Here is a 13,427-nt window from a genome sequence, read left to right as displayed (position 1 = left end):
GGTTATCTGTGAAGGCTCTGTGCAGAAATATGCCTTGTCCTTTCAAGGACTGCCCTTGACAATTCAAAAGAAAGGTGGTTCTGAAAAATGTGTAACTCTTCCTTAAAGATTTAAGATTATGTTCAGAATTACTTAAAGGAAAAAGATACAGGGAAACAGCTATATATGTTGTATTATAAATTAATTTTGAACTATTTATTTGTTAATTTCTGTCACATGCTCATGCATTCATGAAGTTTTTATATAATATTCATAAAAAATAAAGTAGAGAGTGACCATAGAGATTTTGGTGCTCCACAATTATGTGAAAGGAGATTCTGACATGAAGGTACTAAACAACAGATAAAAAAAGAACGTCCAATAAAAAGTGTTTTTAGCTGCAGCTCATAACATGGCTCTTGTTACATCATCTAATCTCTTCTTTGGCTTTAAACTGCAAGTTCATAGCAAAATTAGACAGAAACATTGCACACGTACCTGTGGATGCTGCTGACAGATCCACCACCATGAAGTCTCTGCATCATGCATGAGCAACACTTCTCTTGCCCTGACACATGTTCTCAACATCTGTTTCCTTCACATTTCTTGTACATAACTCTACTAAACAGTTACCCACCAGAAACCTGCTTTCTCATTAACACCATCTTGATGAGAGAGGTCTTTTTCCCTATGTAATAAGATTTTTTTGCAGTTTCTTGTGCTAGACGTTCATTACATTCTTGTCTGATATTTTTATTTTGATTGGCTGCAATTACCTTGCAATCTAACATTGCCAGTTGCTTCACATCTTAATTTTTATAAAGCTCTTCGCTTTAATTCCCCAAAATTAAATGAACTCTTATAAATCCTTCTTCGAAGATAATCACAAAATTCTAGTTATATGAAAAAATGTCCTTCCACATTTTCTTCTCTTCCCTTAACTCCAATATAGTCAACAGCATTTGCTGTATAAGGTTCATTTAAAGAAAGAGGTACTTGTGAAGCCCTTTAAAATGGATGTGAGTTATTTTGGTGTCTTCTTCAGTGAATGTGACTGACTTACAAACCCTTCTGTCTCTCTGTGCACTGTAATCACCAGCCAAGCACTACTTCTTGTAAGCTTTGTTGTCCAGCCCTTGCAGCAGAGAAACAAGCAGACTGCCTTCAGGATACAGACCAGATGGAAATCAAATCAACCCTGATCCATGGTCTTTTGGAGGCCCTTAGATTATTCCTAAGGAGTCCACTAAGAGTGAATAAATGCATGCCTATTACTTGCAAGGTTCAATATCTGCTAAAATCATCAGCACCATCACAGGAGAATTTGGAGGGATCCACAATTAAGCCTGAAAATCATTCAAATGAAACCGAAAATCTTAGAGTGCTATCTTCAAGATTTTTTGTTGTTACTATTTATGTTTATTCCACAGTTAGCAAATCCATATAAACAGGATCAAAATTTTTTTTAAAAAAAATAAAAAAAACCCACAGCACAGGTCATGCTTGAGACCAAAGACAGCCACCAGGAATGTGAGCACAGCTATGGACACAGCTTCATTCTTCAAGGTCCCCATTCAAAAAACATTTAGAGTTGAAGCAGTTTCTATTTCCACTCTCCATCTATGCCCTGATTCTTCACCCTTAAACCTCCAGATCAGAGCTGCTTAAGTCAACACTAGTAACACTACTACTGATTCCGTATCTGTGGCCTCATCCCTAGTCCAAAGAAAGCATCAAAAACCATCTCCCAACAATTCAGCCACTTTAGGAGTCACGAGGTGCCTGTGGTTTTGTTGGAAAATTTGTTTGGGTGTCTAAGCTTTTTTCACTGCACAGTTCAGAGATGGTCAACAAGACACTATTCTCCCACCCAGCCCAGTTATGCCCATCAAGGAAACCGTCCAAACTCCTTAAGTCTGCTCCAAGCACACTTTAAGCAGGAATCACAGAACAGTAGGGCTTGGAAGGGACCTCTGAGGATAGTCCAACCCCCCACTAAAGCAGGTTCACCTAGAACACGTTGCACAGGAATGAGGAGAGTCCACAGTCTCTCTGGGCAGCCTCTTCCAGTGCTCCATCACCCTCAAAGTAAAGAAGTTTTTCCTTATGTTTAGGTGAAACTTCCTGTATTCTAGCTTGCACTCATTGTCCCTTGTCCTATCACTGGTCGCCACTGAAGAGAGACTGGCCTCTTCCTCTTGACACCCACCCTTTAGATATTTATAAGCGTTGATAAGACCCCCTCCCAGTCTTCTCTTCTCCAGGGTAAACAGACCCAAATCTCTCAGCCTTTCCTTGTAAGAGAGATGCTTCCGTCCCCTCATCATCTTTGTAGATGAGAAGTCCTTTGTTGGACTGTCACCAGTAGTTCCTCATTTTGCTTGAGCTGAGGAACACAGAATTGGAGACAGTACTCCAGATGGGGCCTCACTAAGGTGGAGTAGATGGGGAGGAGGACCTTTCTTGAGGGTAAATAGAGAACACTGCCGTTCCCTTTCAAAACACGATGGAGAGATGCCTCTTTCTTGCAGCCTAGCTTCTTACAGGAGTGCTCATGCCAAAGGAATAGACTTCTCTGGACTCTTCAGATGTTCTCTTTTTCTTTTCTAAAATCAAAGCAGTATCAACATCAGGTACTGTCTTGGGAGCTGTGGACACAATCTTGGATGTTCAGCGGTCCCACTTTCAAATTGCTCTATCGATTAATGACAAGGGCATCTTTCCAGATAAGAGGTGGGGGCTTGAAGCAGTGCAATGAGCTGCATGAAGATCTCCCACTTCTCCGGTAAGTGCTCCCAGCCAGTAGATTATTACATGACATCTGGACAGCAGCAGTCTGTTCTTCAAAGAGAATTGTAGAAAACTTTTTTCAGAGCCAGTTTTCAAAGTCTCCATGTCTAAAGGACAACTGGGCAAACACATTCAAGGCAAGGTTCCAGCTTCTGGAACTTAAGTTCCTGCAGGCACTTGGCATTAAAGGTGGTGAATTTATCTGCTCCCACATAAAGGAGAGAGAATCTCAGACCATCTCCCTCACAAGTATTTTCCAGATGGCTGCTGTGGCTATCACACACTTTGCTGACTGTGGCAAGTCACTTTCTTCAGCACTTAGCTCTCCTCCATTTGCTTCATATAACACATAAACATTGTAGATTCTTGGTCTGGAGCCAGGTATCTAACTTGCAGCACTGTGAAACTCTTTATTCATGTCCATATTTCACTCACAAGCTTTATTGTTGGACTAGATCATCTTTAAAGGTCCCTTCCAAGCCAAACCATTCTGTGATTCAGTGTAGAAGGAAACCAATGAAAACCCTAAAACTACTCACCATCTGTCTTACTGCTCTGTGCTGGCCTCCAGAACACCCTATGGACCTTCTAACCAATCTTGTGATACAGTTTTGAGGAAGCAGCATCCAGTCACAGTAGCTAAGGATGCTTGGATTCTAATAAACAGGTAATAGACTGGTCCAGTGGTGAAGAACTCAAGCAGACTAACATCCATCCTCCTCTTCTTGCCTACAGACATATAACTATAGGCAAATCACCCAGGACTATTTTTTTCTCAAGAGGCACTTAGAAGAGATGAGACCTTGTTGGATTTTCAAAACCACCTCTTCCTAAACTTTCAGGCTCATAGTAGGTTGTTTTTCTCTTGATTTAAGAGTTTACCTAGCTCTTAAAATCCAGCTGTACTTCCTTGTAGCTTTCAGTTCCAAATACATAGAAATGGAGAACTTTCAGGGCAAAAGTTGGCAGAAGCACTAACAAATCCTTAGAAACATTTTTAAATGTTCTTTCCTTTGTACAGGTGTTTGCATGGCAAAACCTTTAAAAACATAAAAACATCAAAAAAATTTCTACTGACGTGTCAAAATCTCTTGAAGGGTCTTACTCTCACAGACCAAAACTAGGATGATCTGCGGCTCACGTGCAAACCAGAAGGGAGTGCTCAAATTTTAAGGAGGTGCCAGCTAGACCAGTGATCTGAGGGGCCTTGGCTACAGCTGATGCTTTACGAGCCCTGTGTGTGCCTCTTTCACTAGACTACCTTTCCCAAAATACATCCTAATACATCAAGGGAAATTAAAATGGTGAGACCCTGACCACATAGCCTTATGGGAAACTTGGTTCAGCTGTGAAGTCCAGCCAGTCCTAAAATACAATGCAAAGCACAAACTACACTTCCCAGGAGACACTCTGAGAATATCTTTGGCTAAACTCTTCTGGTTTTCAGCCAAAATATTTTGACAAAAGAACTAAACTACTCCAGAAAACTGAAATGCTTCTTCAAAAAGCTACTTTGCCAAAAGCCTTCCAACTTCAAAAGAATTCAGGGTCAAGGATTTTTTTACAGCCCAAAAGATGACTAAATAAGAGCTTTAGAAACAGTGTAAAATCACCCAAAAGTAATGAGGAAAAAAAACAGTCTTCGTCATAATGTACAATTTATAAATTACACAGCAAATTTCTGCTGCTTCAACAGTGCAATTCTCTGCTGAGTCTAGGACTACGCCATCTTTAAAATTATATTTTGACTATGGAATTAAACTGGACATTTTCTTTCATGTATTAGTTAAAACAATTTCATTTTAACAGATACATCTAAGAGTTTTCAGAATGACAGTCCAAACATTTTTTAAAAGGAGTACTCAACTTGGAAGTATTACTTCTTGTCTTCAATATCTTCATAGCTTATTTATGCTATATCATAACATAATAAAATGTTAGGACTACATTTAATGAGTTGTCACCAAATAAAAGATCCTAATATCATTGTTATGATGCCTTTAAACAAGGATTTGGTTTACATTCTCTGATCACAATGCCTTATATGCTCATGATTACATACATGATCATATAGATATGAAATACAAAAGATCCCAGCTACAGAGAAGGAAATGTAGGGTAATAGTTTTTATATTTGCTACATTTTAAAAACCTTTCAGTACTCAAGGACCAAAGTTGTAGTATCTCCAGTCTAGAGGTTCTTTTTGTTTCTCTGTACAGCAAGTGAAGTTGGGTATTTCAGTTCTCCACAGTGACTTGATTTTGCCAGAAAACAATCTCTCTATATTGAGCACATATGCACGTATGCACAGAGGTTAGAATGGAAACCTGCAAGTCTCTTTATGACTCCTGTGTCACATACCTCATGATTGAAAAGCTGGCATGTGGCCTTCTGGTTACTGAAGTATGGCTTCCTCTCATACTCCAGCTCATTTAGACCAAGATTTTATATCTTTACACATCCTTAAATTTCATTAAGCGTTCCTGCATACCACTCCTTCCAACTTCATTTAGTTTTCACCGAGTTTGCTCTTTATTATCCAGCAGTGTAATTCCAAGCCCTTAGTGGATCTTCTGTCATCTGCTTCACTTCTGCAATGTCAGTCATTCCCTACTTTGCAGCTGTATTAGAAGCTCACTTTTTAAAGTGGAAAACAATCAGCTGCTTAGGAATAAAAGGATGGCAAAAAATGCTTAGCTTTTCCAAAATTAAACCGATACTGATTACCTGTTACCAGGAATTACAACCCATTAATGAACTGCAATGTTTCAATCATATGAAAAGGTAAAATTCATAGAGAGTTTTGTCCTTCCCTGCTCAAAGGAAAGCGAGCTCTTCCAATGGCTTTTGTACACTTTAAACACAAACCTCCCACTAAGCAGGAACTCAGTGATCTAACCCACACGCTTGCTTCTCACCAGAAAAGTTCAATGCGATCTGATAGGATCGATCGAGCTCTCGCTTCCCTTACCTTCTCATACTACCTGAGGATCATCAATCATATTCTGCCACTTACAAAGCAGCCCCCTAACAAACATTCAGGCTTTTTCCCCTCCATGCTTCTAAGGGTGAAAGTATAAAAGTCTCTTACCTTATGGTTGCTGAGAAAATGGGAACTGCGGAACGCTCTGTGCCTGCAGGGACACTGCACAGATGAACCTCATTGCTGCTGTTTACAGAAGTCTGACAGTTTTTAATTTGAAAAGAGGTTGTCTTTTTCTTTTCGACAGTTCAACAAATCAGACAAAACAGTTGCAAGTGTTATCTGTAAACAGCTTCCTGTTTGAAATAGATCAGCTGTCCTGCAGGACAATAATTAGGAAAGAAGTGTGGGAAAGCTGAAGAGGTCCATGATGTAAGCTTTTTATTTTGGGAATGTACTTTTTTGGGAATGCAGTCTTACTCTCCCCTCCTCCTCTCTAGCAGAGAACCCCTTTTTAACCGTTTACATCTATTCAGCTCTAAGCCATGCATGCACACTGCCCCAGCATAGCACTTTTCTTGCTTTGCTTCAGTGGATATGAAACACACGAAACGCAGCACCAAGCGTGAACATCTTAGGTGGATAATTAACACACTCTCCCCTTCCTGAAATTCTCTTCATTCTTGCCATTGGCTGTAGCATTCTGGAGTAAAACATGCAATTATTTCAGAGCCAAGTCTCAACACTCCACAATAACATAAACACTAAATTAACCACAAAATTCTGGGATTTGGGTTTTGATACCACTTTGTGTCAGTGGGAAAGGAAAGAAAAGGAGACATGAATCCTTCACTATAGCTGCTAAGCAGTTGTACAATTTTGATTTTCATCTTAGACAGCTAGATTACTTTGATTCCTGGGTAAAGTGCAACACTCCATATACATTTGGGCAGGAAAAAAATGGGACCAGCTGACTGTGGGAAGGGACATTTTGAGAACATCCCCCTGTGTTACATCAGTTTGTACTTCAACACTACTGGCTTCACTCTCAACTTCCAGGGCAAACACAGAATACTGCTTATGACTAGAACAATTAACACCCTCAAATGAATAGCTGCTGTATTTGTAAGGCTGTAGCTCTGATAAGCTGTTTCAACAAAAAAAGGCTTGCAAACCATCTGCCCCAACCCTGCTCATGCTGCTGTTCCACCCTTCACTATTTCTGCAGCTAGAGTTTGAGCCTAAGCAAGCACTCAGTGAGGTGGGAGCCTGGATAACTCCCAGTATGTGACCTCTTACTGAAAGACTAGGATAGCAGCTAGACCAGTAGGAGGATGTTCCTTTCTGCCTTCCACAGTCCCCATACCAGAAAAGTACCACAACACTATAAAGGTTTCAGACTGAGGGACTAGAGAAAGCTGCAATATGACAGCACACGTGTGTGTGTGTGCATGTGTTGACTTGTTTACCACCTTCCTGATCTGCTCTCGTGGATCCAGTCCATTGAAGATTTCATGCTGTGGTGGGGGTTGCAATACAAGTTGATGACACACAATACTGATGCACTCGTCTTCCTGCTTTGCTCACGACATGTCGTACCCCGTCTCCTCTCAAACCTTTTCCCAGCCCTGGGGTGTGGAACCTCCTTCCCACCAGAGCTCCTGCTTCACCAGCCCACAGCATTGCACACACTGAGCAGCTTTGCTGGCAACAAAGACAAAAATGGATACAGAAGGGATCACAGCACTGCAGAGGCAGTGGTGCCTCATACTCAGGACTCCCTGTGGGCTACTTTGGCAAAGGTAGACTTCTTCTAAACTGCCCTATTTCCGTATTGGGCTGGAACCTAGCTATCTTCCTCCATTGCTATAAACTGTGCATTTTAACACGGACCAAGTGCTAAGTTAAAAATGGATAATGACTTCCAGATTACATCAGTAAAGAAAGAACAGAATGGTGGAACATAACTGTGTAAGGACCACACAATTTTAATTTCAAAATTCACTTTTATGCATACAAGCCCTGTTAGTTCAGTGGGAGATGAAGGCAGTTAGCAGGATTGGGCCCCTGTAGCACTCTGTTGGCAGCAACTTGCCAAGATAAATGTTTGATGTAAAGAATGCAGCAAAGTGACTGCAGTCCAAGCCTTTGAAGATCATATTACGATGGCAAAGGCAATGTCCATTTACATACATATCTACTCTCCCTGTAAACACAGGCAAATAACTTTGAGGCCAGAAACAGAATTCAAGGGTGAAATAGAGCCATTTCAGAGGAACTTAGAAAAGTTAGCATTAAACACTGAGGAAACAGAAGTGAAAAAATAAACATAAATGACTAGAGTTCAAAAAAGAAAGTGTGAATGCTGCAAACACAGTGAAGGTGTTTTCTTTAGGAAAGGGGAAAATAAGCAAGTACATGATTTTCTTTCACCTGAGAGAGAAAAGGGCACAATCCCCTTAAAGAAATGCACAAGCATGCTTTGCCCACCCAGAAAGCCAACAAGAAGCTGTGTAGCCACATTGGTGCATCATTTAAATTGGACTTCTATGTGCAAATTAGGGTGCTGATGTACAGACTGCATGGGAGCAGCTTAAGGTCCTGTCACCCATCATGAGGTCACAAGAGCTGTTGGCTATTAAGCTGAAGTTTTTCGCTACATTAACATGCCCATCTGAGAAACTAGCACTTCAAGAGCTGATTCACAAGTCATTCAGACACTCTTGCTGGCTAGAGCAGGACAGCCTTCAGCAGTTCAGGTATACAGCAAGTCACATCAGCTAGACCAGATACCTTGGCTTGACCCACAACCCAAGATTCACCCAGACTTTTAGCTCACATTAAACACTATGTTGACACAACTACAGGTAAAAGTCTTGGATTGAAACCAACCCAAAGGACACAGACAAAAGCAAATTGGTTGTAAAAGGACAAGTATGAGTTTCCTGTCGGAAAACAGGAAAAAATATTTTTATACATAGTAGGAGCCTTCAGGCAATTTTTTCTCTCTTTCCAGCCAGTTGGAATTATCTTGGTGTCTGTAAAAGGGTTAAGCATAATACCTATTTAGAAACACAATGGCTGTTTAAAAATGTTATGAGAAAATGACAAGGCCCTAATTCTCCCCTTGGTTGGGCATCCAACGGTATCAGCAACATTACCACTAAGATCTTCCCAGGAGATGAAAACCGGTAATACTAAAACTCCTTAATAAATCAGTATTTGAGCTCATCTGCTGGAGCTCAGCTTATCTCAAGCCATCACAAATGGTGTTCCAGTTCTTGAAAGTAAGGGCTGCCTCACTAACTAGCCCTTAGTAAGTCTCCCAAGGCAAAGTCCTGAAAGGGCGAGGAGATGCAGCAGATACACAGTTCCTCCAGGGTACACACCAGCATGCTGAGTGCATCCCCTCCTTGCTGCCGAGACAGAGTAACATCCCACCCTCTTGGTTCACCTAACAGTCACTGTTTAGCCAAAAAACCAGGAAACAACTTTATTAAACATCAAGATACACCTGGTAAAAGCCCCTCTGTAGAGCTGCCCCTGTGAAGATCCCCATCTGAACTTCATACCTTTAGCACAGCCCCAGAAGGCAGACAGCACGACTGTACCTCTGTGGACAAGGAGACACCAGAAGCTATCCTTAGCACCTCTGCTGTGCAACTCATGAGATGGATGGTGGGAAAGGTCAGTGCAGAAACAGCAACGTGCGTTACACTGGTTGAATCTGTGCAAAATCTGGCCTTCAACTTCACTAGTGGTGTTGCACTAATGTTTGCTGCTTAACATTTGAGCAGCGTTCACTTCAGCAGCAGTGCTTTTTCTGCTACTCCCCATCTCTAATATTGGAATAATTTCTTCAGTGCCTGGCTTTAATTCTATACCTTCTGCTCCAGGGGCAGATCAAAACTGAATCGGACGTGTCAGCACAATATCCAATAATGAAAAACAGTAGCTATTAATCATTTAGCAACACCTAGCAGCAACTGCTTGTTGCAAAGTTTAATCTCCCTGAAAAAAAAGAGTAGCAGTAACTGGAGGGTAGCGAAAGGGATACCTGAGCTTACAAATTGTAACAAATCCAGCAAACTTTTTCCTCTTGATCACAACACGCAACTAAGATCCTTTACACGTAGTTCTGTGTAGGCAACAGAGCACTGGTACAAAGGGACATTTCTGTCACTTCTTTCTCTTGCTCTCAGCAGAATGCAAGTTTTTCACACGATCACTCTTAGGGCAGGCACAGTAAAAGGCACAGTAAGAGGCACAGCAAAGCCACTTTGTTACAAAGGGGTCAACCACTTGCACTGACCAATGCTGCAGTCGGGCCTGCACGGGGGACAGGAAAACTCACACTCCCTCAGCCTAACCACAAGACTTCTTTTTATGAGATTTCATGATGTTCTGTAATCAGTACCTTTTTTTCTGTCACTTTTATATACCTCTAGAAACCTAGAAAGCACATTGCACATAGTGGAAAAGGTCTAGCTTTTTGGCATTGCTCTGGCTTTTAGATAGAACAGAGAATAAAACTTGGGCCTCCCACTTAGAAAATTCAGGAAAAACAAAGGCATAGGAAGTAGACTCTTTCAGCCCACAAAGCAGGAGTGGTAGAATTTCCTTTTTACACTGCTCGGTGTGAGGGTCTTTACATTAAAACTTGTCAGATGCTCCCACTTAAACTCAAGAAAGGCTATTAAGACATGATCTTACCATGCATCAGATGGTCATATTAATACAAGATAGGACAAGCACTTACCACCCAAAACTTCAAACAAGTTCTGCCACTCCAGAACTGACACATCTACACACCTTTTCAAAGGGAGATCAGCAGGGAGCAGCCTTCCTTATAGGCAAAAAATATTCGTGAAAGGATTCATATGAAATAAACAATGAAAGCTCTAGTATCAGGTGCAAGTCTCAAGAGCACCTAACAGATATAAAGCCCCTGCTTCTCATTTTGGGCTACTACAGGAAAAAAATCAAGTCTTTTTGCACTCCTCAGTTTGTGGTTGTCTGTTCATGCTGACACTACCCATGTACTACTGCAACACAGGGTCTTGGTACAGCACGTCCCGTCCCTTTTTAGCACAGACCAGCTGATTAAACTCCTGAGGAATCACACATTCAGAGTCCAAGTGCCCCAGCACATGAAAGGTATAGGAAAAGTCTAGCAGCATCTCCTATGGAGTCTGTTTAGGTTAAGGCAACATTTGACACCAGTATTCCAGCAGCCTCATTAGCACTTGACCAGATGGCATCTACTGACTTTCCAGATTGCAGGCATTCACTTGATAGGCTTGTCAAGGGACACGGGGAGTTGTCTGACTGTATCACTGACACCAACACACAAGGGAGTCTGCGAGCAGAGGTAAACTAGGACTAAAGTCTTTGCAAATCACACAGCCTGGTATTTTTATGCCACAAAAATCCACCTTTACTCGCAGCTTAGTTGATGTACGCACCATAAATGGCTTTGACAGCATTATCCTTTCACTGAAAGAATTTGCTTATGGGGCCATCACGGGCCTTTGCATTTCATATAGTTCAAAGGGCTTGCAGCAAGAGCCAAGAAAAATCTATAGCCAGCTGGCAATGCCTGGGAACATTTTCAATCTTTACACTCAGTTTACTAGACTTCTCCTCCCCCGCTTACCCCCTCCCAGTGCTTCAAAACTAGAAACACTACTGACATTTTCATTACTAAGAAGAGATCAAACCTGAGTTACATTTCAGCCTGAAACAGGAAATGCTGTCTACTGAAGCCTGCTGCCTGAGCATCACCTCTCCTCGCAGATGTTACACAGCCCCAGCAGACTCACCAACCTCTTAACTCAAGGTATTTTACATCTGGTAAGTCTCCAAGTACTCCCCAGACTGCTTCTTCCAACCCACACCACCAAGTATCTATTTGCACAGGCTACAATCTGTGACTGTTGTAGTGGGAGGCTTAGTAACATGTCTGACTTTAGACTAGAATTATTTTGGGGGGACTTGGAGGGGGTGATGTTTCTAACATGGGTAATACCCATTTTAACAATGAAAACTTGAATTCTGAAGTTCTGGCATTCCTTCTGCTGTAAGACCTGCAATTACTCTGGTTTATTACATACCTACAACTTCTCTCATCAAATTCTAAGGGAAGTTGATGAATTCACATCTTCTGAATCATCCAAGATAAACAAGAAATAGCAAAGGAATAAGGAATAAAATTATACTCCAGGGACAGAAGTTTGAAAAGGAGACAGAAAAAGGCCTTAAGGTAAGCCAACTTCTTCAAAGATAGTCTGCTTTTTTGTGTGTGAAAATATTCAAGCCTTGTCAGTAAGTAGCAGGAAATGAACTACAAATTGCAACAGGGCAGATGCTTTCTTCGTTCTCTTTGTGTTGTCTGCACCAAAACTAACAGCACACAGCTATCTGTCCTGCCCTGCTAAACAGAAGTGGCACGACTGAAAAACCTTCACTTTTTCAATGCAAAATGCAGAACTTTTAACCTTTCAGACCTTCACAACTGAAGAAGTATCAAATGGGAAGCAATCAAACCCACAGTAAATGCAGAAAGGAGGTAAAGGTACAAAGACCCTGAGTAAGTAGCATTTGTCCTCCATCTATTCTCAGGTAGGAAGATGCAAGTTGTGAAGAGTTCCTGGTACGCAGGCTGTTACCTGCCTAGCTCTCCACCTGGTAAGCTGTCTCTGTAATTAGGTGCCTTTTACTGTATTAAGTGCTTACTTGTAAGTCACAGAATAGCCTGTTCAGCACAGTGAAGTACTGAATTCACATAAATTGCTCAGAAAATTTACATGCCCGCCTTTCTGCTTTTCCTTGAGCTGGAAAAAATGTTACTTGAGCAAGTGTTTCTAAGCAGATACCTATATCAAAAATCTACTGTTTTTAGGACACTATCATGCAGCTTTTGACTGCTGTGACACAGCTAGTCCTTTCCCACCTCTCCCTGTATCGCCAAGAGTGTACTGCACAATGTTCAAACATAGCCTTAAAAAAACCCCAGACATTCCAGCAGTCACGGGTTCACCCTGGTGTATCTACCCCTGCCTTAGCAAAGGTTACCTCAACATTGATATACAGCCATATAGACTGTTAACGTATGAAGATACAAAAATCCATGATTTCTGACAGCAAGATCAATACTGAAGAAAAAAGAAGTTTTTGCCCAGCAAGGTCACCAAGCACTCAGAAGTGAAAATGTCTCCCCATTTCATTCTGATAAAGGTTAGAGGCTGCAGGACCTGCTTTTAGGTAAGAACTGGCATGTAATTTTGCCACTTAAAGAGCAAGAAAGTTACCTCAAACTATACCTCGACAAAAATATTTCTCAAAACCCTTTTCCAGATGTCATTACTTGTGTTTCAGAGGTCACACCACCTGCTATGCAAAATTGTTCCAGCATCAATAACACGTAGGTCTCCAACCAGTACTGTTGTGGGCAAAGCTCAGGAGTTCCAGTAATTCTCCACATTTTCCCCAAAAAGTTAAGTCTCAAAATATTTCAGTTTATTTTTCAGTGCCAATTCTTTTTGGAGACTCTGGGCTCTTTTGTCCAAGAGCTGTGTTGCAACAGTGTCAAGAGCAATCTAAGAGGGCAACTGTTCTAACACTGGTGACTTAATACTGATACACAAATGTCACTCATCCAGGCAGTAGAGAAGTCGTATGAACCAGTTAATCCCCATCTATGTTTACCAAATTCAAGATTTAAATGAAATTACG

The sequence above is a fragment of the Merops nubicus genome, unplaced genomic scaffold, assembly GCF_000691845.1.
Source record: "Merops nubicus isolate BGI_N331 unplaced genomic scaffold, ASM69184v1 scaffold20697, whole genome shotgun sequence".
NCBI classification, from domain to species: Eukaryota; Metazoa; Chordata; class Aves; order Coraciiformes; family Meropidae; genus Merops; species Merops nubicus.
This window is presented reverse-complemented; position numbering follows the sequence as displayed.